The sequence below is a fragment of the Candoia aspera genome, chromosome 1, assembly GCF_035149785.1.
Source record: "Candoia aspera isolate rCanAsp1 chromosome 1, rCanAsp1.hap2, whole genome shotgun sequence".
NCBI classification, from domain to species: Eukaryota; Metazoa; Chordata; class Lepidosauria; order Squamata; family Boidae; genus Candoia; species Candoia aspera.
In genome coordinates this window covers 76,478,880-76,501,426 of record NC_086153.1, presented here as the reverse complement: position 1 = coordinate 76,501,426, position 22,547 = coordinate 76,478,880, and positions in this window count along the sequence as shown.

Sequence of the window (22,547 nt, the reverse complement as noted above, 5' to 3'; positions counted from 1 at the left end):
GCCTGGTGCCTTAACCACTGCACCAAATTGTAGTGCCTTGTGCTTTGGTATGAATTACTATAATGTATAAGAGATGAATCCAGAAGAGAGGGAGCACATTTTACCGGAAAAAAAAAGTTATTTCCTTGCAAAGACATACCAAACTTCAACCATTTTTGCCGAAGTAGTATTGTTCCTTGTGTTTGTGCCACTTGTGCAGGGTCCACTTGCTTTGCACTGTGCTCACTTGAGTTCACATAGTGAAGCTATCAGTGCATAACATGAGAAGGAGTTTTATTTTCAATGGCTTGTTGCAGAGCCTGACACTGGTTAGGGCTGAGAGCCAGCCAGCTTCCAAGCCTTAGGGACAACTGGAACCTGGGGGTGTGGTGCTAAAAAGAAGCAAAAGGGATACTTGTTGCTCAAATTCCACTAAGGCAGCTATTGGCGTCCTGATTCCATTCATCCACCCATTCATCAATACGATACAGGATGTCTCCATTTCCTGGCCTCAACACATACTAAAAACCTGACTGGCTATGAGTGAGAAACCGTGGAAAGGAAGCAGCTGAGAAGTGCAGGTTAGGTGAGAGAAAAGCAATACAGCTTGGATGTGTGTGCTGTAGGAAGCATTTCAAGGAGACTCCACCCTAATTAAGTTGTTATAAGTCTGGGAATTTACTCGTACAGTTTTCAAGATTATCTTTTTATCCCAGACTAGTATCCACAATTCTTTCTGGAACTTGTGTGGTGGTTGCTCCTAGCTTTGCCAGTTACATGGGACTTGACCTATGCCACATAATTTCATTAAGCTCTGTCTCTGCTTTCTGACTATGAGGGATCGCACAATGCAAGGAGAAGCCAAAAACAATGATATCAAAGATTAGAAAAAAGGAGGAACTTGGGAGCTGTGAACCATCACTGTACAAGATTTAATAAAATGTAGGAAACCAATTCTCAACTCTAGCTTTACAAAAATGTCCATATGTAAAAGTTCAGCAAGAGTTTGAATTTTTTTTTTTAATCCAATTCTGTCTGATTCTCCGACTGCCTGGAGAAGTCCTGCAGTTTTCTTGGCAAGGTTTTTCAGAAGTGGTTTGCCATTGCCTCCTTCCCAGGGCTGAGAGAGAGTGACTGGCCCAAGATCACCCAGCTGGCTGTAAAAGTTCAGCAAGAGTTTGAAAGTAATGATGTGCTATTACACCGCAGAAACAGCATCAATGCTAAAATTGTATTGTTAGATTGTACCACCTGAAGCTCAGGGTTGCATATGGTCCCAGATTCCTGAGGGTGGGGGGAAACCCCTGAATTCCAGCAGACATTGCAACCAAATTGTAATGTAAAATAACAAGAAAAAATATGAAAAGTATGGAAAGTAATCATATGAGTTATTTAATTAAATTAAACATTTGCTTCAGTTTGAATTTAAATTAAACCATTTCTATTTTGGGTCCTGGCTCTCCCACCCACACATTGGTGTGTGCAGGCCTCCTCATGCCATTCAAAGTCCAGGAACAGCCCTCAACCTCGAAAAGGTTGCTTGTCAGTGGTTTACTACAGCGGTTTGCAACCTGTCAAATCTTCTGAGATTGTATACATGATAAGGGTCATAGCAATTACATGATCGGAGAAGCTGGGTCCTGCCAAAACAGAAACAAAAGGACCACTTTTTATTACGTTTATCATTTGTGGAAAGGTTTAAGTATATAAACATGCCATAATATTATTCATATATTTATATTTATATTTATTTATTTATTTTGCTGATATAAGTATAAAATAATGAAAGACCTAACTGGGTTGGAAGTAGTGTTGGGCACAGTGGGCATAGTCTTTTCTTAACCCTAAAACAAAACAAAACAATCCATCCAAATAAGAAACAACTAACTACATAAAACACGGTTTTGCTTTATTTTGGTGCCTAAGCTCAAATCCTTAAGAAGTTCCTCCAGCTCTGGACTCCACTAAATGCTCCGCTAAGGTGCTACAATCATTTGCTGTGGCAAACTCAAGAGCAGACTGGCTGATCCTCCCCTCTTTTCTCCTTTGCTTTCTCTTTCTGCTTTTTTTGCTTTCTCTCTCTGGCCCTTCACTGATGTGGAGAAGGGAGCTGGGTTCCTCCTAGATTATGTGTACCTTTGGTTGAGAAGGACTGATTTATCGAACTCCACTTGAGTGTGTGTCTCTGCACAGGCACACAAGCATATGCCCAAACAATGGATCGTTGGCAACTCCCATCCTTTTGGATGTACTGGCTAGAGCTGATGAGATTGAGATGGGCATGCAGAGAGGGCATGCTACAGATCCCACCTGTCAAAAAGTTTCATCTAGCGGGATCGCGGAAGCATGCCTTCTCTGCAGTAGCTCCTACCCTTTGGAATGTTCTCCCCCAGGAGTTGAGGTGGTCCTCTCGCTCTTGGACTTCCAAAAAAAATTAAAAACCTGACTCTGTCAGCATGCCTGGGGCAGGAAAGAGAATAGTTCTTGGGGATGGTTAGCTCCATAGGATTGTCCTGTTTGCTTGCAGATAGAGAGAATATCGTAGCCATCTGGATTTTATTATATTTTATTATATTTATATTTTTATGGCATTGATATTGTTGTATATTATTGTATATTATATTGTGGTTGAATGTTTTTATTGTGAACCACCCAGAGTCCCTCCTTGTGGGGGAGATGGGCGGTGATAAATTCAATCAATCAATCAATTGTTCAAAGCATCTGGTGGGCAGAAGGTTGCCTACTCACAGTATAGACACGTAAATGGTTTAACCATCCATGTTCCTTTCTGTTGCTTTTAATGTCCCCCTCCCTTCTTAAGGAAAAAAAGGTGGCAGGTCATCTGTTTTCTCTGCAGGGCTCATTCATGGTACTGGTTAATGGGATCTGCATGCCAAGAAATTCAGTACAGTTTGATGCTCTTTAATTAATGACCTCCTTAATAGCTGGTGACAGCGGAAGAGTGAACTTCCATAGTTCACAGCCTTTTCCAAGATCTCTTCTGGAATATTTCTTTCTACTATCATCAACCAAACTCCCCCTTTGACCCCTTTATCACTCTCTGAGTGGTACCAGAATCTTAACTGTCTCATAACCACAACAATTCACTGTAACCCCTTCTTCGAGTTCACCATTATAAAGGGAAAAGAGATGAAATGCACTTTAGGAAACTTGTGATAGATCAGTTTATCTTTCTCCAAAGTTGCCTGAGCCTCTCTCACTCCATATGCTGTAGGAATTTCATTAGCAGGTTGTGGAATGAAACTGAGAACACATCTAGTCGAATATACCTTTCTTGAGTTGGAAAATAGTAATATTTCTACATCTCAGTCTTGAAATTTTGAAGACACTCCCTGAAGTAACAATGCAGATTAAGGCATCTATAGCACTATCAACCAGTACTCCTGTCCAAAGGAGCTGGTTTTGGAAGTGGGAGTTTAATTTATTGTTGCTCCATTGTTACTTCAGGGAGGTGGAATTTGTGGAATTTTCTGTTTTAGTCTTGACTAGTCTTGGGCATTAAGCACCCTGAATATGGAAAACATCCACATATTTCAGCCAAAGCTGGGATCGAGACTGATGGAATGGGATATTTGACTACATTAGACTGGAAAAGATGCATTTGCATAGACAGCCAGCAACAGACATCTGAGTACAGGACTAGCTTCATAAATGTTTTTCTTTCACAAACTTTAATTATCCACTAAATATTTCAAAGCAAATTTCAACAATAGCTAGAATTATGTCTCCTTCTGAAGAATGCCAGCTTTCTTTACCATTAAAATTATAATATTCAGTTTGGCATTTCTTGTATCATGATTTCAATTATATCTACATAGGATTTTTATAGTTTTCAGACTATTCATGTACATGTTTTTTGTCATGATGATTACATCCTACTGGCTTTACAGGAATCTTAACTCACTCAACATTTTCTCAGAAAGATACACCTCCAGCCCATTGTGTATTTTAGCAGGGTGCCCGCACTTTTATGGTGGATGATGGATGTGATCAGTGATCAGTTCATACAAATTCTGACTCCAGTAAAAATTAAATTGAAATTCCAACTAAAGATGGCATAAAGAGCCAGTTTGGTCTAGTGTTTAAGGCAACGGGCTAACACCCAGGAATCTGTGAGTTCTAGTCCCACCTTGGGCATGAAAGCCGCTGGGTGACCTTGGGCCAGTCACTCTCTCTCAACTCAACCCACCTCACAGGGCTGTTGTTGTGGGGAAAATAGGAGGAGGAAAGAGTAGTAGGTATGTTCCCCACCTTGAGTTATTTATAAAAAATAATAAAGGAGGGATAAAAATTAAATAAATTAATTAATTAAATTTAAAAACTATATACATTTTACGTGGATAAGGGTAATACAACATATCTATGAATTACTTTTCTCTTAGCCTTCATTTGATAAGTGACCAAACTTTTGTATGAACTGACTAGAAAATGAACACGTGCTGTCTACTCTGGGTTATTATTCATCATTTATGAGATACTAAAATTGATCACTATTGATCACAATAGTACAAATGCTAAAGAAGAAAGTTTTCGTCTCTTCTGTTGGCTTTCTCTGTAATTTTGCCATGTGGCATTGGGAGCTATAAGTAAGTATGGTCACATTGCTTATTAGCACATTAGATGTTTTTGAAATAAAAAGTAGACATAATCCTGATCCTCAAATTTGCATTTTGCCCAATGTTCTTGAATTGCATCTGTATAGATATGAAAACAGGAATTACGTTAAAATACTAAAGTGAAATAAAGAATAATTTTATATACTACTGCCAGTGTATATTCATTTGTTAGGTTTTTATAAGTAAGGAGCTATAAGTTTATCAGAAATAAAGATCCCAAGAAACTAGAAGGGGGCAAATGTTGCTTTCTTGCATGTTTGTTCTCAAACAACCTGGGAGATAGGTTAATTTAAGAGATCATGATTGGACCATGTTCACCCAGTGAATTTCATTGGCAAATACAGATTTAAGCACTTCTCTGTGATATGACACAGTACTGGTTTTTGTGGGGATAAGTTGAGGGCAGCAATCGGTGGTTCTGTTTCCCCTCTGCTCAGCACTCCCCTCCCACTTGTTGGGTGGAAAAAATAACCACCAATCACTCTCCTTAACGTTGGCATGGTGCAGGGTGGGGTGATGGAAGCCTGCAAATCAGAGACCTGCCATTTGTTGGAAGTCCTGGCAAATCCAGCATGCCTCATTTGCATGTGAATTAACATGTAAATTAAGTTGTCCCACAATGCAACTCTGAGGAAACTGTTTGTTGCCACTCCCACTCCTTCTTTCTCTCTTCCTTCTTCTCCACCAGAAGCAAGCACACGGATGTGTGCTGCTCTCCTCCATTCTGGGCACCATGTGGTGGGCCTGGAATTCCCCTTTCTTCCACATAGCTCTTGGCAGCTGTAGGGCTGAATGTTTAGGGCAAAACTAAGTATTTAGAAAGGAAAGAAGAACAAAGGAACTTCATCTTTTCCACCAAGATGGATGTTACAGAACAACAAAGAATAAAGTCAGTAAGCTTCTTTTTACTTCTTAACCTAATATGTCTAAGCGTGTGATTCTTTATGCTTGGGCAGGCTGAATGTGTAAGAGCAATAACCTGTGTTTCTCTGGCATGCTCATTGAAGCTATTTTAAAGATAATCTTTTTCTGTGCCAGCTTGTCAGCTGTGTTATAAGCTCTGCTCCAATTCAGTTGGTTCTAGCAGGCCACTAAATTGGCTTCACCACTTTTATTCTACCAGGAGCTATTATGGCCATGCTGACCATTTAAAAATCATGCTGAAAACAAATGCCTTGTGGTACTTTACAAGTCACTCTGCTGTGTGATCTTCATAGCAATTTTCCTGTTGCTTCTGCTCCATTCTTGTTTTTTGAAGATGTCCTTAAATAGGGGGGGGGGATTTCTAGAGATCTGTCTAGTAATCGTGATGCTGCTGTGCCCCCAGCCCTGTTCTTTCAAGGTTTTTTTTTCAAAAGAAAGAGAGGTGTAGCAATCTTTCATAAGAGTATAAATAAGAAGACCACATTAGACTTGACTCGCTTTGGAAACCTTCAGCGAGACATTGTGCAGGCCTGTGGAAACCAGATGTGATATCCAGCAGTGCAAAGCACAATGATCCTGTAGGGGAGGATTGTATGTATGTGTGTCCTGCAACTGAAAGTAGACAATGGGAGCTGAACAGATCCCAGATCCTGACCATGTCATCACTAGATCACTACCAAAGTGCCAGAATTCCTGCATACAGCAAACCTTGTGTTGAGAGAAGATGAAAAACATGATTTTTACATGGTATCTGCCCAATACAAAGTCAGGTGGCCTCAGCTCTGGGAGGGGAGAGTCACAATGACCCTAAAGAAGAGTTAGTAAGGTATCTTTTCTCTGCCATTTGGAGGATGTGTCGATGAACGCCAAGTCTGGCCATACAAAGCGGGGGGGGGGGGAGTTTATCCCTCAAAACTCAGTATTCTGATATTTTCTTTCTATTTTTGTAACATTTATTTTTGTATCAATAGTAGTTGAGCATTATGGTGTTAGACTGTAGTGCTAAATTATGTTGTTAGTAAAAAATGCATTTATTTGCCTCAGATGGAAACTTACCCAACAGAAAATGTTGGGCTCCATTAAAAAGTAAATCACTTTTTCCTGCAGCTCAGACTGAAATTGCCCTCCTTTTCTGACCTTTGAATTCTTCAGTACCTGTGGTCCACTGCCAAGGTCTCTGGGAAATGTAATCTCCTATGACACTGGTTCCTTATTTTAGTGGAAAAAGGCTGGGACACAATCCAGCTTTCTTTCCCTGGGAATGCTGCTGACTGGATGAGTTATGTCCACTGCTTTCAGATACAACAATCATTCTCTTCATTCAATTCTAGAACTCCATTTCTTACATTACATTCTTAACTTATAATTAATCAATCAGATGTAGCATGCAAATATTATAACTTAGCCAAAATAATTCATGGAAAACTTCGTCTATGTCTTTGTCTATCTGTTTGCATTTACCAATTGTTCTAGTAGTTAAGGCAACCGGCTAGAAACCAGGAGACTGAGAGTTCTAGTCCTGCCTTAGGCATGAAAGCTGGCTGGGTGACCTTGGGCCAGTCCCTCTCTCTCAGCCCAACCCACCTCACAGGGTTGCTGTTGTGGGGGAAATAGGAGGAGGAAGGAGTATTAGGTATGTTCACCACCTTGAGTTATATGTAAAAATAATAAAGGCAGGATAGAAAACAAACAAATTTCAGTTCCCTGAAGTGTGACTCTTGAAGGATTAATTTATGTTCATTTGCACTTGGAGTATTTGACGGAAACCCTGCAAAATTGAATCACACTGTGATGTCAGTTCTTGGTGAGTCAAACATGACACCGTTACAACTACTAACATCAGCCTTGCTACTATGTTTGAGCACACAAAGACTGGGAACGATTTCAGAAAATAATGTTTTGAGGGACTTCTAGATGAGGTGCTTGTGATGTTCTCACATCAGCTCTACGCATTGTGGTTTATTTCTGGCTCAGCTGCAGTTAAAGAGCCACTCTGAAGCCAGATTTCAGCTGAAAATGCTGGAGTTCTTCAGAGCTTCAGGATGGAGCATTTCCTTGTTGGAGGGAATTCTTGGTTCAGGCCTCCATCTGGCTCCTTAGCTTCAGCTGGCTTGGCAGGATCCTATAACGGAAAGGCTAGCTTGGCATTTTCCTATTTTCCCCTCAGTAAAACCAGGCCAAGTGACCAAATTTGAAACTGACAATATTCTGTCAGTTTCCCTGTTTCTTTCAACTGGCCCTTGTTCAAAGCACCAGGCTGCTTGGTTTTTGTTGATGATGATTGCATACTATTGTCAAACTGGTTTTGAAGGTTAGCGTTAAGGTAATGGTGATCATGTGGAAGTTCTCTTTGTGGCAACCCATGTTGATATGGGATGAAGCAGCCTGACGATGCTGAATAGGAATTCTAGGAGTTGTAATCCCAACAACTCTGGAGCTACCAGTTTGGGAAAAGCCTATTTATACATGAACAGGCAATGCTTAGCCATTATATTAGTGTTCCATGTTGGTCACTTCTATCTGCTCAACCTCATGCACTTTCTTGATTCTGTAGTAATAGCCTCTCTGCTGCCATCACTGTCCCACTATATCATGGAAGAGAGACCACCTTCCCATTCAGTAGTAGTAGTACTGAATGGGAAAGTGGTAGCAGTTGGTAGTCCTCTAGCAAACCACTACACAAATTATCATGTGCTCTCATGTTGTCATAACCCTATCAGTTTCAGCATTTGGCCCACCAAAGTGGCCAGCAAGATACCTATTGTGAATCCATAAATTGATCACAAGCACACTAGCATGATCTCAGCTACTACTATATGACCATCATTATTAGAGCTCTTCATAATGCTGTACTCTGTTAATTTTTCAAATCCCGTTGTACAATCTCCAATGGTAAAGTGTTGAGAGAAGATGGAAAGCAGAACATTGAAAAAGAGAAGGTGGACACCTTCATACTATGGATCTGGAGAGAGATACTAAAAGCTACTCTGGGCATGTGAAATGAGTAGGTAATGGACTGGAAGAAAACAAGCAACAACCGTGCTTGACAAATTTGAGGGAAAGAAGAAGGGGAAGCGAATTGATAAGGTGGACGGGCAAGATCGAAAAGTTCATGGGAATATCCTACAAGTTATCACCAGACACTGACAGAGATGGCAAACATTTGTTCATGTAGTCATCAGGAATCATGGCCAACACAAAGGAACCTGACTGATTTGTATGGCTGTGATTTCCCAAAATCAGTGCCAATATAGAAACTTAAGAAGCAGAGGCCACATTTTTTATTTTAATTAATAACATTATAAAAACTCGATGTGATTAAAAATGAATACCTTTTTAATAATTTCTTTTAAATGCAAAATTCGGGCTTTGAAAAATCAGTTTGATAGATAGTGATTGTGATTACCTCCAACAGAACTGTGATATAAACTGGTAGAGATGACCGATTCAGATGTCATGTTTTAATTCAGCTTCCCCCCCCCCCCCTGCACAATAAATGTTCACTTTCCTGAATTTTTTTTTAAAAAGTATTATGCTCTATTGTTCTTTTAGAGAACTGTGTTGAGAGTTTACCTTCTCAGCCAGGACTGTGTCTTGTTGTAGTCAAAATAATAAATAGAGCGCTTAAAAAGAAATCACCCACAAATATATTCCTCACATCAATACTTTTTAGGCACCTTGCCACAATACTAAAGGATAGATCTTCCCTTAGTTAAAGTCACACATGTAGGAAGGGTTTGGCATATATCTTTTTACCATTTTTTCTGTCCAGAGATAGTTCTTCTATGATTGCAGGAAACTACTTTATGGTTCTCTGTATTTGCACAAGCTAGCCTATGGTTGATTTAATCCTGGATTATTGTACAATCACAAAATACTGGGTTTATACATAATGCAAACGCATAAAACACGGCTTACAAGCATAGTAAGGATTCAGAGAACATATTAAGGCAAAACCAAATAAGCAATATTATGGCTTATCATGAGGCATGAACCACCTTTATAGGATCCAACCTACCATGTAGAACATGGAAGCCCATTTCAGCTATGCTTTTCTGAGCTGAACTGATTGGTGTAATGGAGGTGGGTCACTTTTCTAGGAATGGGAATAGGGCCCATCAAAGAAATATACGGTATAGGTAACAGGGTCCAAATTCTGGCCTCCTCCCCAGTTGTTAAGCTGAAGAGTTTTGGCACTGTTTGTTTTGCTTTTCCTTATCTGAATCAGAAATGTTATTTTGATAGAACAGATTTTTGGCCTGCAGTCTCAGTTGCCTCAAAAAACATAGTCAAAGAGATGCCAAATGTTATAATTTTTGGTGGCAAAAAAGGAAAAACGCTCCCCATTGTTCTTCATATCCATTTGTTAACTACAATGACAGTTTTATCTTTTTCCTTGAGCTATTTTACCACAGATTTCAATCTAGGAATTAGAAAAACCAAAGTAGATGCCTAAAGTAAATGCAGAATGAGTTAGGAAGTGCAACTAAGAATGAAGTTCCTGGCAATAATAATAGTTTTATTTGCATGGATGCCCTGATGTGTGTACTTTTCAATCAGCAGCATATGGCCAGAATTATCACAATGAGATTTTAAGAGAACTAAAAATTGTGAGGGTTTTTTTTGTAGTATACTCCCAGCGCTCCTGGGTCAATCCAGTTTGCCAAGTACTTTATCTCTAAAATGTGAATCTCACTGGCTTAACTATGAGCGAGAAAAACAATCAGAATAAAAATAAGCACATAGTATATGAAGAAATGCCCTGCTGGATCCAACCAAAAGACTGTCTAGTCATGCTGGATCTGCCATCTATCCTCTCCCATGGAATAGAAACAAAGGAACTGCCTTGTCCATCAGGAAAATGGGGTGGGGGGGAGTGATAAAAGAATGGGATAACAACTTAAGTGATGTTGCCAGAAAAATCTAGAATCACTGTGACTAAGCTAGAACACAATTTACAGATTTATTTACTTATTTATCAAATTTATATGGACACCCATCTCACAGAAAGTAACTCTGGGTGGTGTACAACAATTAATTAAAACAAGAAATATCTATAAAAACAATTACCATTAAAATTTAAAAAAAACACAAGGCACAAGAAAAAAGGAATGTTAATCGCAATAGGGGAGCCATCTTATGATTTCATTGGTCCCCTGGGACTCCCAGGCCTGATGACACAGCCAGGTCTTAAGGGACCTCTTGAAGATTAAAAGGGATGGAGCTAACTTTACTTCAGGGAAAGAATATCCCATAACGCGGGCACTACCACAGAGAAGGCCCACCTCCTGAGATCTGACAAGGGTAGTTCCCTAAAAGACAGGACCTGCAACATACCTTCTCTACCAGATCTGATGGGATGGGCAGATATACTATAACTGGGGAGACGTGGTCCCTCAGATAACCTGGCCCCATGCCAAGAAGAGTTTTAAAGATTAAAACTAGCAATTGGTTGTTTTCCTGTATCACTATTCAACACTAGTATGTTCAACCTAGGTTGGTTTTCATCAAGGCTATTCCAACTCTTCCAATGGAGAAGTGTTCTGGATCAGTCAATACTGGTTACACACTCTTATTTCTGGATGATAGGGGAAGCATCAGGAGAGAGGATGTCCTAACAGTCAGAAATCACGCTGAGACGAGGAGTAGGTCTCTAGTGTTTATTACTGCTACAGAAGGCAGAATCCTAACAAACTGAAGAAGCGTGGGAAAAACCCAGACAGATAAACCCCAAAAGTTAAGGCGGGCCTGATCTGTGTCTCTTTGAATGGCTGCTCAACTCCTCAGTACTACGCATGCGTTTTCCCCCCTGGATAGAGGCCCCCTCCTGCTCGCCATCAGTACTCATGACAGGGCTTCTCATTCCATGATGCAGTTTTAACTAGGAAACCTTCTGAATTGTCAGATTTGAGAAGTGGATTGAATTTGTCAGTTTTAAACTGATTGAAAGCCAAGCTTCTCAAGAGGAATTCTGCTTTCATGGTAGAATGGGCCACATTATTTGGAAGGCTATATGAACATGTGTTATTAGAGAAGTGTTGTGCATCCATTGATGTCCATTCCCAGACATGATGATGTTAAAATGATGAAACATGTATTGTGACATCATGATGCAAGATCCACTTTTTGTACTTGCATTGTGATGTGACATGCAAGTATGTAATGGGTGCAGTTTGCACCACAGCATCTCAATGCATTTTGTCACTTGCCCCCTTTGTTCTCCACCCCCTTTTCCCGGTGGATGCTTCTGCCCAGTGTATTAATGATGTTCATTCCTTGTTTGTTTTCAGCACACAAAATAAATCACTATGCATTTTGTTTTATTTTTATTGCCAGTGGAAAATCTCTGGTGATATGAGCAAGGATGATCTTTTTTTAAATTACTGGAATACTCTGAAGAAATCACACCAGGGCAAAGAGGGAAGAGAGACAAATGAATGAGCAACAGTGGGCATTTCTGCTTTCCCAGCAATGCAAGCCCAAATATCTCTGCTAATAATTTCACAATTCCCAGACATAGTTTCTTTCCATTGGTGCAGCACCTGATGAAACCATGCTTGTTCTATCTCCAAGTTACATGTTTTTATCTTCTTGCTAATCTATTATCTTCATTTGGAGCCCAGGATTTCTATGCTGTTATGTAAGAAGTCTTATTTGGCTCCTCTGCATGAGTTCATTACTTAACTGAAGCAAAATTTTAAATTCTAGCAAATCCACTCAGAAGCAATGGGTGCAGAAGGGTTCTCCTGCAATAGAAACCCATAGTGCCTACTAAGTAGATTAGTGTTTCTCAACCTCAGCAACTCTAAGATGAGTGGACTTGAACTCCCAGCATGCTGTCTGGGGAATTCTGGGAGTTGAAGTCCACACATCTTAGAGTTGCTGAGGTTGAGAAACACGGAGGTAGACCATATGGATTTTAAAATATACAATTTATTTGGCTTGTGAGTAAAAAAATATTGCTTGGACATGCCAAGAAATTAATTCACTCCCATTTAATATAAGTATTTCATCTTCCAATGTCTTCCTACAATAGGAGCCAACAATTCTTCTTAGATGTTAAACATGTACAGATTCCAAGATTCATGCCAGAAAGCTCTATAAAGAAGGCAAATGTTTATCCCTTTATAAGCAAGGAGATTGTTTCTCCCAGATATTCAAACAGCATCACCTACATTTTTTGTTCAGTTTTGATAGCTTCTCCAAGATACTGTAGTGTTCCTTTTTACCCCTCACAAAATTTAAGTTTGAGCATGTTTTTTTTTTCTTTTTGAGCTATGTCAAACTTAGCCAGAGGGTTTTAGAAGACTTCGGCTGTTTAAGCACATACATTTTCTTTGCAAGGTCTGGAAGTAGGGGAAAGGGGAGGAAAACACCTGCACCACCCTAATTAAAGAATTGCCTTTGTTGGATGAGAATGAGAGAGGAATGCAGATCAGGCCTCCATTCCTCCCAACAAGGTGTTGGCATCATATCCAGGCAAGTAGCCAGCTTCTAACTTCAGCTATAAGCAGAGATGGGAGGCTAGATGAGAGGAATCAGTAGATTTGTATTTCAGTTTAAAACTGACCTTTCTTTCTTTGTGTGGTACTTCTTAAGAGTAAGGAAGAAAAGGAAAAGCTCATCCCTTTAGTTACTTAAGATCACTCAAATCCTCTTGCCCACCTCAAATATTTTAAAGAAATTTATTGAGCCCAACAAAGCTGGCAGATGTTCTGTATGATTTCTGCAGAGGATGGATGAATCTCTGACAACAAGGAGACATTTAAGCCCATACTTAGCTTTCTGAAATTCCTACATTGTAAGCAAGCAAGTAAATATGGAAGCAAATGGATATGGATGCTAACTAGTTTTCATTATAGTTACAAGAAATTAATAAAGTCCAACTATAATCACTGAATCACAAGCATCTTCTGACTGGTTACCCACAGGAGTTCTTGGTTTCAAGATGAGAAAAAGCAAGGCAATCTGAAAAGAGTGAGGATTAGATGTTAAGGAACCTGTGCTGACTAAAGAAAGCAAAAATATAGACAGGATTAGTCAGAAATATATAAAGGAATTAACTCATGGGTTTGACATTATTTTTGGATGTCCAGTGGCCTATTTAATATATTTGGGCTGACATGCTTGACTATGGTTTGATTACTGTATTATACTTTGTGTGGTGCTGCCCTTGAAAACACTTTTTGAAAATCTCTACAAATGCAAAATGGTAGTTTTTGTGAATCAAAAGAACAATGCTCTGATCTGTCTCTAGATCTCTGTAAAAAAATAACTGGTAGTTACACTGGAACACAGATGGAAATACTAATTTATTATATTATATTATTTACTTACTTACTTAAAACATTTATATAACCACCCTTCTTGAACCAAACTCTGGGTGGCTCACAACTCATTTCAGTGTGTACTGCCTTGAAAGGAATACAATCCAGATAGAAGGTATTCACACTGAGATATAAATGCGGATGGATCTTTATGTCTGAGTTTCTTGATCTTGAAAGTAGTACCAGTGTGGAAACTTTGCCTTCTGGATTTCTTTATCTGGATCAACCTGCTATTAGTTACACTTCAGCATACTTATTTTCATCTTCCCCTATCTGGTGCCCCTTATCACACTGACAGCCCCAAAACACTCCAGTGCTATTTTTTTTTTTTAGTTCATACATGTAGAAACAAATGCTCTTTGTAACTTTTACTGTTCACTTTCTGAACTAAAGCCTCCACTCATTCACACATTCACATACCTATGCATCCTTTCCCAACTCAAGTCTAGCTGGCCAGCTAGACTAAGCTGGAGTTCCAGAAGAATTGGGATATTACTTTGTGCAGACCTAACTGTAATACAGACATAATACAAGCTGACAAGGACCACAGTCCCCTACATTTTTACACCTTCTAGCTTGGCCAGTCCCACCTTAACACTCTACTCACAGCTGCCTGAATGCCTCACTTCATCCAGTCCACATGGGACCATCTTTAGTGTGGAGAATAATGTTTTATCTTCTTTGCACTTTTGTTTCTGGAAATTTTCCACATGCTGCATACGCTGAAATCTTCCTGAGCAATCTTTCTGCATTTTTGGCCTGCTCTGAATGAGTTCCACACACTATATTTCCATTCACAAAAATACACGGCTGGAAATCCTGGGAGTTGTAGTGCGATGTTTCCGCAGTTCTCCCAAGCTGCCATATTCAAGGCAACATGCAGACACAACTATAATTTATAACAAGTTTATAAAACTATACCAAAAGTAGTGGGGACTGATTGCTCAGAAATGAAAAGCAGAACTGCATATACCATGATAAAGCCCCATACACAGAATTCAGAAATGAACAACCAAAAATGTCTAATCTTGTGAAAAGAGGTTACCCTGAACATTTTTGATGTGGGAGTGAATTATTTATGAAGGATGAATGACTGATACTAACTGAAAACTTAAGAAATTCTTGATTTATCAGCACTGTGGTCTTTGATATTGACAAATTGCTCTGTTCAGTTAGGGGGTGTGAAGTAAGACATGTATCTTTTTCTGATCATGTCTCACTGCTGTAGCCGCTTAATCGCTTTATGTTCAAATGATTCTGTTAGAAGAAAGGCCAAATCAGGGACAATGCTTCTCCTATCTGCAGAATGGAAAACTGCCTTGCAGCTTCCCAGTCCATCAGCTCTTAGCAGCTGTCAAGGTTATCTCTGTTGGAATTTGTCATTTGACATCGCCCTGTGTTTCCAGATGTGTCTACAGAATTGACTCCTAGCTGCAGGACATTCAAGCAGAACATAGCCAAGCAAGAGCCTGTGTTTTCCCTTGAAACACACCAGCTTGCTGGGAAGCTAGGGGAAGAATCTAAGGGCTGTGTATCTGTTGGTCCACATACCAATATACAAAACTGGATCATGGGGATAAGAGAGAGCTAAGGGAAGACAGAGACAAGTTACTCTGATGGAAAACAAATACAATAGCAGGAATCAGTTCTATATTACCCCTGTAATTGTACAGGAGTTTCTTATGACACTGAGAAACATCCCACCAAGACAATGTGCTGGGGCTACCTATATTCCCATGGGGACAGAGACAGTTGGGGTGACTGTGGGAAGAGGCAGTCCTTCCTTCTATCTCAAAATGGTAGTAGGGCAACTAGGCTTAAAGAAAGTAGGCATTGTGATTCATTGTCTTCAGGATCATTTCTGTTCTTTTCACAGTGAGGTCACAGTGGGGATAAAGAGACAAAGCAGACCTGGGGCAGGATTGAACTCACTGGAGGTTTGCAGTGAGCTCCCCCCAGTGCAGTTTGCTGCAAATGGTTGAGCTTCTTCTCCTCAATACTTATTCATTAAAAGAGTTTCTTGCCTTCCCTTAGCAATTCCTTGCAAGCTTCCGCTTGCTTTCATTTTCTTTTCTATTCTTGCATAACTCCAGTCTATTTCAAAACTGCATATGGCAATTATTTTATTCCATTTCAGATCTTGCATTTATTTATTTATTTTTCAGATTTTTGCCACCAACCATCTCCCCACAAAAGAGGGAAATAATAATGCTACCCTCAGTTTTGTAAAATGTGGAGGATAAGTGAAAGCCAGCTTTTAACTTGACCAAAGATATGTCTGCCTCAAAAGTGGTCTGGGTGGAACACAAAATAAGCACTTTAATTGCATCTTTAACATTTAACATAAATGATAAACATAATAACAGAATGCCTTTAAATATGTACATATTATTCCTGGGAAAAGTTATTCCTTTTTGATTCTGTTATGATGGAAGCCAGGTTCTTTGAGAAAGTGATTAGTGGGACTTAAGATATGAAAACAGCAACAGCAGCAGCAGCAACATCATCTTGTTTTCTGTTATAGCTTCTTCCATCACATTGAAGCCTCCCTGCCTGCCCATCCCTCCCAGTCTGAAAAATCCCCATAACAGGAATTCCATCTCTTTCCCCTGGGATTTAACTGAAGCAGAGGAAGCTAAGGAAGCTGCAGAACACTTGATGAATGGTTGTATCATGAAAGACATGAATACACACTCCTTGACTAAATAAGTGCAAGAGCTCCACATTTCATCTTTGACAGTTTCTCTGAATTCTCCCCCCCCCCTTTGATTTGAAAAACAGATCAAAAGCAATTGTCTTTCATCAAGTGAATGAAAAAGGTGCAGGAGAGAATTTTTATGCAGAGCATAATTTGACCACATTGTATTGCCAGAACTCTGTCACTGCAACTCCTGTCTTGGTACAATGTTGTGGAGTTTCTGCTGCTCAAGTGATAGATCATATCCTTTGTATCCTTTGATAACTGCACTGACAGTCTGAGTAGTGTTCAGAGAGCTGACAGCACCCATTCAATGAAGGACTAATGTTGCTTAAATTCCTATTGTTGGAGGTATCAGCAAATCAGCATGCCTCATTAGCATGCTGATTTGCTGATCATGCTAGTTCATTTTAGGATGCAAATTCTCCATGTGCTTCTTAAGGAAGCTGTTTGTTGCCCCTCCCACATCCCTCACTTCGTCTTCTTCCTTCTTCTACCTTCTGGGAAGAAGCATGCTTTTGCAGCTCTCTCCATCTTGGGCCCAGCATGGGCCTTGACTCAGGAGGTTCTCCCTTTCTGCATGCAGCTCTTAGCAGCAATGAGGGCTAAGAGTTAATTAAGTTTAGGGAACAGAAAGAAGAACCAGAATAATCAACTTTTCTTCTGAGATGGATGTAACTGGACCAAATAAATCAGTAAGACTCTTTTTACTTACTTTTTGAACCTACTTTGTCTAAGTGTGTGATTCTTTATGCTTGGGTGGGCTAAGTGTGTAAGATCAATAACCTATATTTCTCTAATGTGCTCATTAAAGCTATTTTAGATGATGTTCTTTTCTGTGCACATCTTTTGCTGTGTTAAACTCTGCTCCATTCAGTGGTCCTAGATGTCCACTAATGGCTTCACCTATAACCTCACCCAAGATTTGGTTTCTTCCAATCTGAATTTATAGTCTCCCAATTACAATATTAAACCCTCAAGATAGCAAACCTTTACACAATGACCTGGGAGGAACCTCCTTTAAAGTCTGTGGGATTTGTTTCCAAATAAACCTGAATAGAACTGTATGACTCATGACTTGAGCCATTTACAGGGAACAGGAGCTAGTAAATATTGAAGAGTGATAGGAACAACCTATAGATGCAGAATGACAACCAGTCTCTCAAAGAATTGAACATGGGCCCATGGCCTCTTCAAAGGTTGCCACCAAATTGCCATTGTAATATGATAAACAAAGAAAATAATTAGACACATAGAAAGAATCCTATTACTCTATTTAATTTCTTAATTAAAATCCGATTGCTTTTGTCTAGGCCATGTCCACTTTTTGAAATAGACTCAAAAAGTCTAGGGTGTCCCTGATCTGAAGGAGTCACTATTGTCATTTCTCCTCCATATCTTTTATACTCTCAAGGGCCAAATGAGAGGTTAGCGCCTGAGACAGAAATCCTCATGGCTTTGTCACTTTCCCTGTACACACTCTGAAACACAAATGATTTTTCAATTATCATACGAGATGGTGTAATTGATTATCTATGGCCCTTTAATGATGCCTCTGGAGAGCCACCTGAGATCAGACCTCTTTTGATAAGGCTGGCCCTATTTCTAATGCTGGGCAGTCTGCGAGAACCAGTCATTTGCCAAATATTTCACAGAATCCAGATCTTGCTCTCTCCCTGAACCTGGAGTTTACACTTTTAACAACAGGCTCTTGCTCTTTTCCCACTACAGAAATAAATAGAATCCACTAACTGACACAAATCTCTGACATAGCAGGAGACTTTTTTAAATGCCTACCGATTAGTGTTTATAAAACCTGTCAGAGACTGAAAGCCACAAAGATGATGGAAAGTTTTCTCTAGCTGTGTGAAACCAACCTTTTGTCTAGCGTCAAAACCCACTGGAGAGAAACTCTTGGCAGGTTGTTTATCTTAGCAGACAATCCCCCATTCAAGGGCTCATCGTTTTATTCCTGCTTGTTGAGAAATATGAAATCTTCTCTGTGCCTCCTTATTCTGCCTCAGAAGAGCCTCTCCAGTCATGCCCCCCAACAGGAAAAAGCAGGAAGGGAAGCTGACTGAGGCCAAATAACTTTCTGTCTTTCCCTGATCATAAAAGTGTATCTGGGATGGTGGGAAACATACTTTTGCATGGCCGAATATTGGGATATTAAATGCTGTTTTGATATATTGGACTGTGGCTTAAAAACAACTATTCTTTTGAAAAGTCTTATACCTCAGTGCAATATAAGTAGTATGTCAGACTGATAGCACTGGGTAGCAAAATGACTAATTTATACAAAGGAGCAGGATTTTTTTTTTTTTTTTTGCAGATATGAAACAAACCCATTTATTCACCATACCACAAAAGTACTGGCCTTTTGAATGAGTAAGGAAATGGGTGCACAATACTGTAGGTGCAACAAGAATTCTGTTTTTTAATAGTAATTTTATTAAAGATTATAATTACTATAATAAAAACTAATACAAACTAAAAAAAAGATAAAAAGAGTAGAAAGAAAAAGTAGAAGGTACAGAAAAGAAAAAAAGGAAAAAATAGAAATTGAAGTAGAAATTGAAATCGAAGTAAGAATATAGTAAAGAAAAAAAAGAAATATATAAAGAATTAACTTCCAATCTTCATCACAATGTATGAACAATTTTAGTAACTTATCACCTCCTCTTAAAATACAACAAATGAGCTCTTCTTCCCATATCCCATCTCTTATCTATAAACTAATCCATAAAGCCTTGTCATTTCAGTCCTGGTGTCAGCAAAAGTCCATTAAGGGTTACGAGAGATAACAATATATCTATGTTAGCCTTGATCAAATATAAACCAACTTTATATTTCTTCGGTATACTTTTAACAATCTTAATCTTTAGTCCATTCAAATTATGTCATAGAATGTGATTTCTTTTCATTTTCTCTTTGTTCCTTCTCATAAGATTCTTCAAAACTCTAACAAGCCTCTTTTGTAAATCCAATATAGGAAAATTATCAAGGTCACTCTATTGATTTATTGTTTCTATATCCTTTTTAATTATTAAAACATATATGTCCAGTGTAACATCTTTTTCCATGTCATTCTTGTAACCTGTCATTTGTAAATCCACTTTCAACTCAGTCTCAATCTTGTCAGATAAAACTGACATCTTCACTCAATTTACATAGGACTGCTGGGAAGATGAAATGGGACACTTCCCACATTTATGAGTATCTTTGAGGAGAAGCAGGATACCACCTTGAGGTACTGTATCTACCTAGCTAGGGACCAGGGGACCAAACAAGTTGATACCCTCCACCCACATGACACTTCAATCCCCATTACCCTCAAGTAACTGGGATATATAGGAATTAGTCCAATGTCTCCAGAGTGAAGAAAGAAAACCAACATAAATTTTACTGCTCTCACAACCTACCTTTGCCACCTTTCAGCAGCAAGGCCAGATAGCGGTGCTGTGCTTAAACTTTTGGTTGAATGGCAGTTTCTGGGCAGTTATTGGTAGATTCCCTGGTAGCTGCTCACCCAGCATCAACTACTTGGGGGGAAAAGTAACCACCAACCAGTCTCATGAACATGTTATAGGGCAGGGTTGAGGGGGTAAACTGTAACTTTTATTATTATTTTTACTTAGCCTTATTTTATATTTATTGTGTGCTTTTTCTGAGAAGATGACTTGCAATAATTTGGAAGACCTTCAGATGGCAGTCATAGAAGTTTGTTATTCCTATGTTGAACCATCCTCCTGCCCCCCAAATATCTGCCTGAGTGATTGGAAGAATCCACTCAAAATAGACGCAGAAAAGTCTGAACCAGGGAACTCTCAATGCTGTTCGTGTTTCTGCATCTTTCTTTTCTTTCTCCTTCCACTCCCTCCTAATCATTTTTGGTCAAACAAAGAGCCTTCTCTGTTGCTCAGCCCCACACCACATGTGTGTATTTGTGTGCCTGTATGTCACACATGCTTTCCCTATTTTAGATCTTCCCAGTATGTGCAGACACACATATAAAATATATACACACCCCAAGCAGGATTCCAGGTGGACAAGTCTATCAGTCTTCTGAGAGTTTGATATTTCCATGTGTCTGTTCTATTGCAGCCAAAGCCAAAATAACCATGGAGGCCCAATGCCGAGCAACTGGACAGGGAAAGGGCATTTTCACTGCAAATTTCCCCAGCCAACTGGAGTTGACCAGATCACCATCCTTGAATGCATCATTCAAGTCTTGCCCTTAAGGCTCTTTAGATTGTCAATAAAGGAAGATTTATACTGGAAAAAAGAAGGAAAACACCACTTCCAACCTGGAACAACTAAGGATGGCTCTGGATTGCCTCAGCTGGCTAGGAATGAGATGGAGGCAATGTCATGAGAATATCTCTCAAAAACAGTTAGCAAAGCACCTTCATCCTGCCACAAGCAGGAATAAGAATTAACCCTTAAACTAATAATTCATTAATATCCCAATGAAGCATGGAGAGAGATATCTATTCATAGTACATCAGCTATCTATCAAGGGGAAAAAAAGCTTGCGGTGGTAGTGGGCATCTCAATAAAAATGTCAGTTTTGGCCATGACACTGGTGAAACAGGTTATATTCTATGCTAAGAATGGTTGATTAAAAAAAAAACAAAACAGAAAACAAAAACAGTAGCATAAACTAGACAAATGGTGCTGATGCTATATACACTTCTTTTTGCCCCATCTCAAAAAGGGCATTGTAAAGATACTGATCTCCAGACAGCCCCATATTTAAATGATACCAAAGGCCATGTTGGCTGGGAATTGTGGGACTTACATTCCCAACACATCTGGTGGGACTCCAGATTGGGGAAGGCTGATTTGACTAGTTGGAACACATTCAGTATGAATGCTTGGGGTTTTTTTAAATTAGCAAGTGATACTGTAGCTAAGAGATGGCCTAGCTAAGTGAAGCTATTCTCTCTTTCTTACAAAGCTAGAAGAGTCGTTACCACCTGTGATGTCAAACTAGAGCACTGCCTGTGGGGCAAAAGTTCCAGGGGACCTCCTTCAGCTTATTTGTTTTGAGGATGCTGCAGCTGCAGTTCAAAAGATCATTCACAGGATGACAGTCTGCAGGGTGCAATCAGTTAAGGCTTTCTTTGGTTTCCATTGGTTATACAACCACAAAGAAGAGGTAGAGAGGTGCTGTGTACACACACACATGCATACACAATCAGAAAAGGGAAGACATAAAGAAATGATACACATATATCCACACCTCCCCCCTGCCAGGATATATACATACATGAATACCCATCACACTATTACGTTTCAGGAATATATAAAAATAAAATGATAGGGTACTTTTATTTCAAGAATGGCAGCAAAAGCTTTGAAACTAGCATGCCAAACATATATTATGTTAGCCTGGTATATTTTCCCTGTAGGATATATTCGATCAAGACAATTGCATTATAAAGACTGAGTTCCTCACTCCCACCTGATATCCATGGCTCCATCTGCCTCTAATTTTCTGATATAATTTTAAAACTTTGCAAGAGATTCAGTTATATATATTCAGATGTCTTGTCTGGAGAACTAAGATGTGTGTTAAGACGGAAGGCTGAATCTGGACTTACAGCATTTATGCACCCTAAGAAATAATGCATAAATATAATGGTTTCAAGATGTGCCTACCTCGTAGGTCTGCCCTTTTTGACCACTGTCATGAGAAGATGCTCCAGAAGTGTTAACATTTCTGCTTCCTGCTTGATCTTCTCTGTCATCTTCTGAGGACAGGAGGGTAGCACTTGCAAGAAGACAGATAAATAGATAAACAGGGATTTGCTAGTTTCCTGTTTCATAAAAGACAGTGATTAGGAGAGGCATGGACTTCTGTTGAAAAGGATTTCCCCAATGTAAGCTAGTTTTCTGTATGCAGTCATGCATGTACAGTATATGTGTAAAAGAAGGAGCACATAATCCCACCGTTATTTTGACCGCATGAGGTCACAG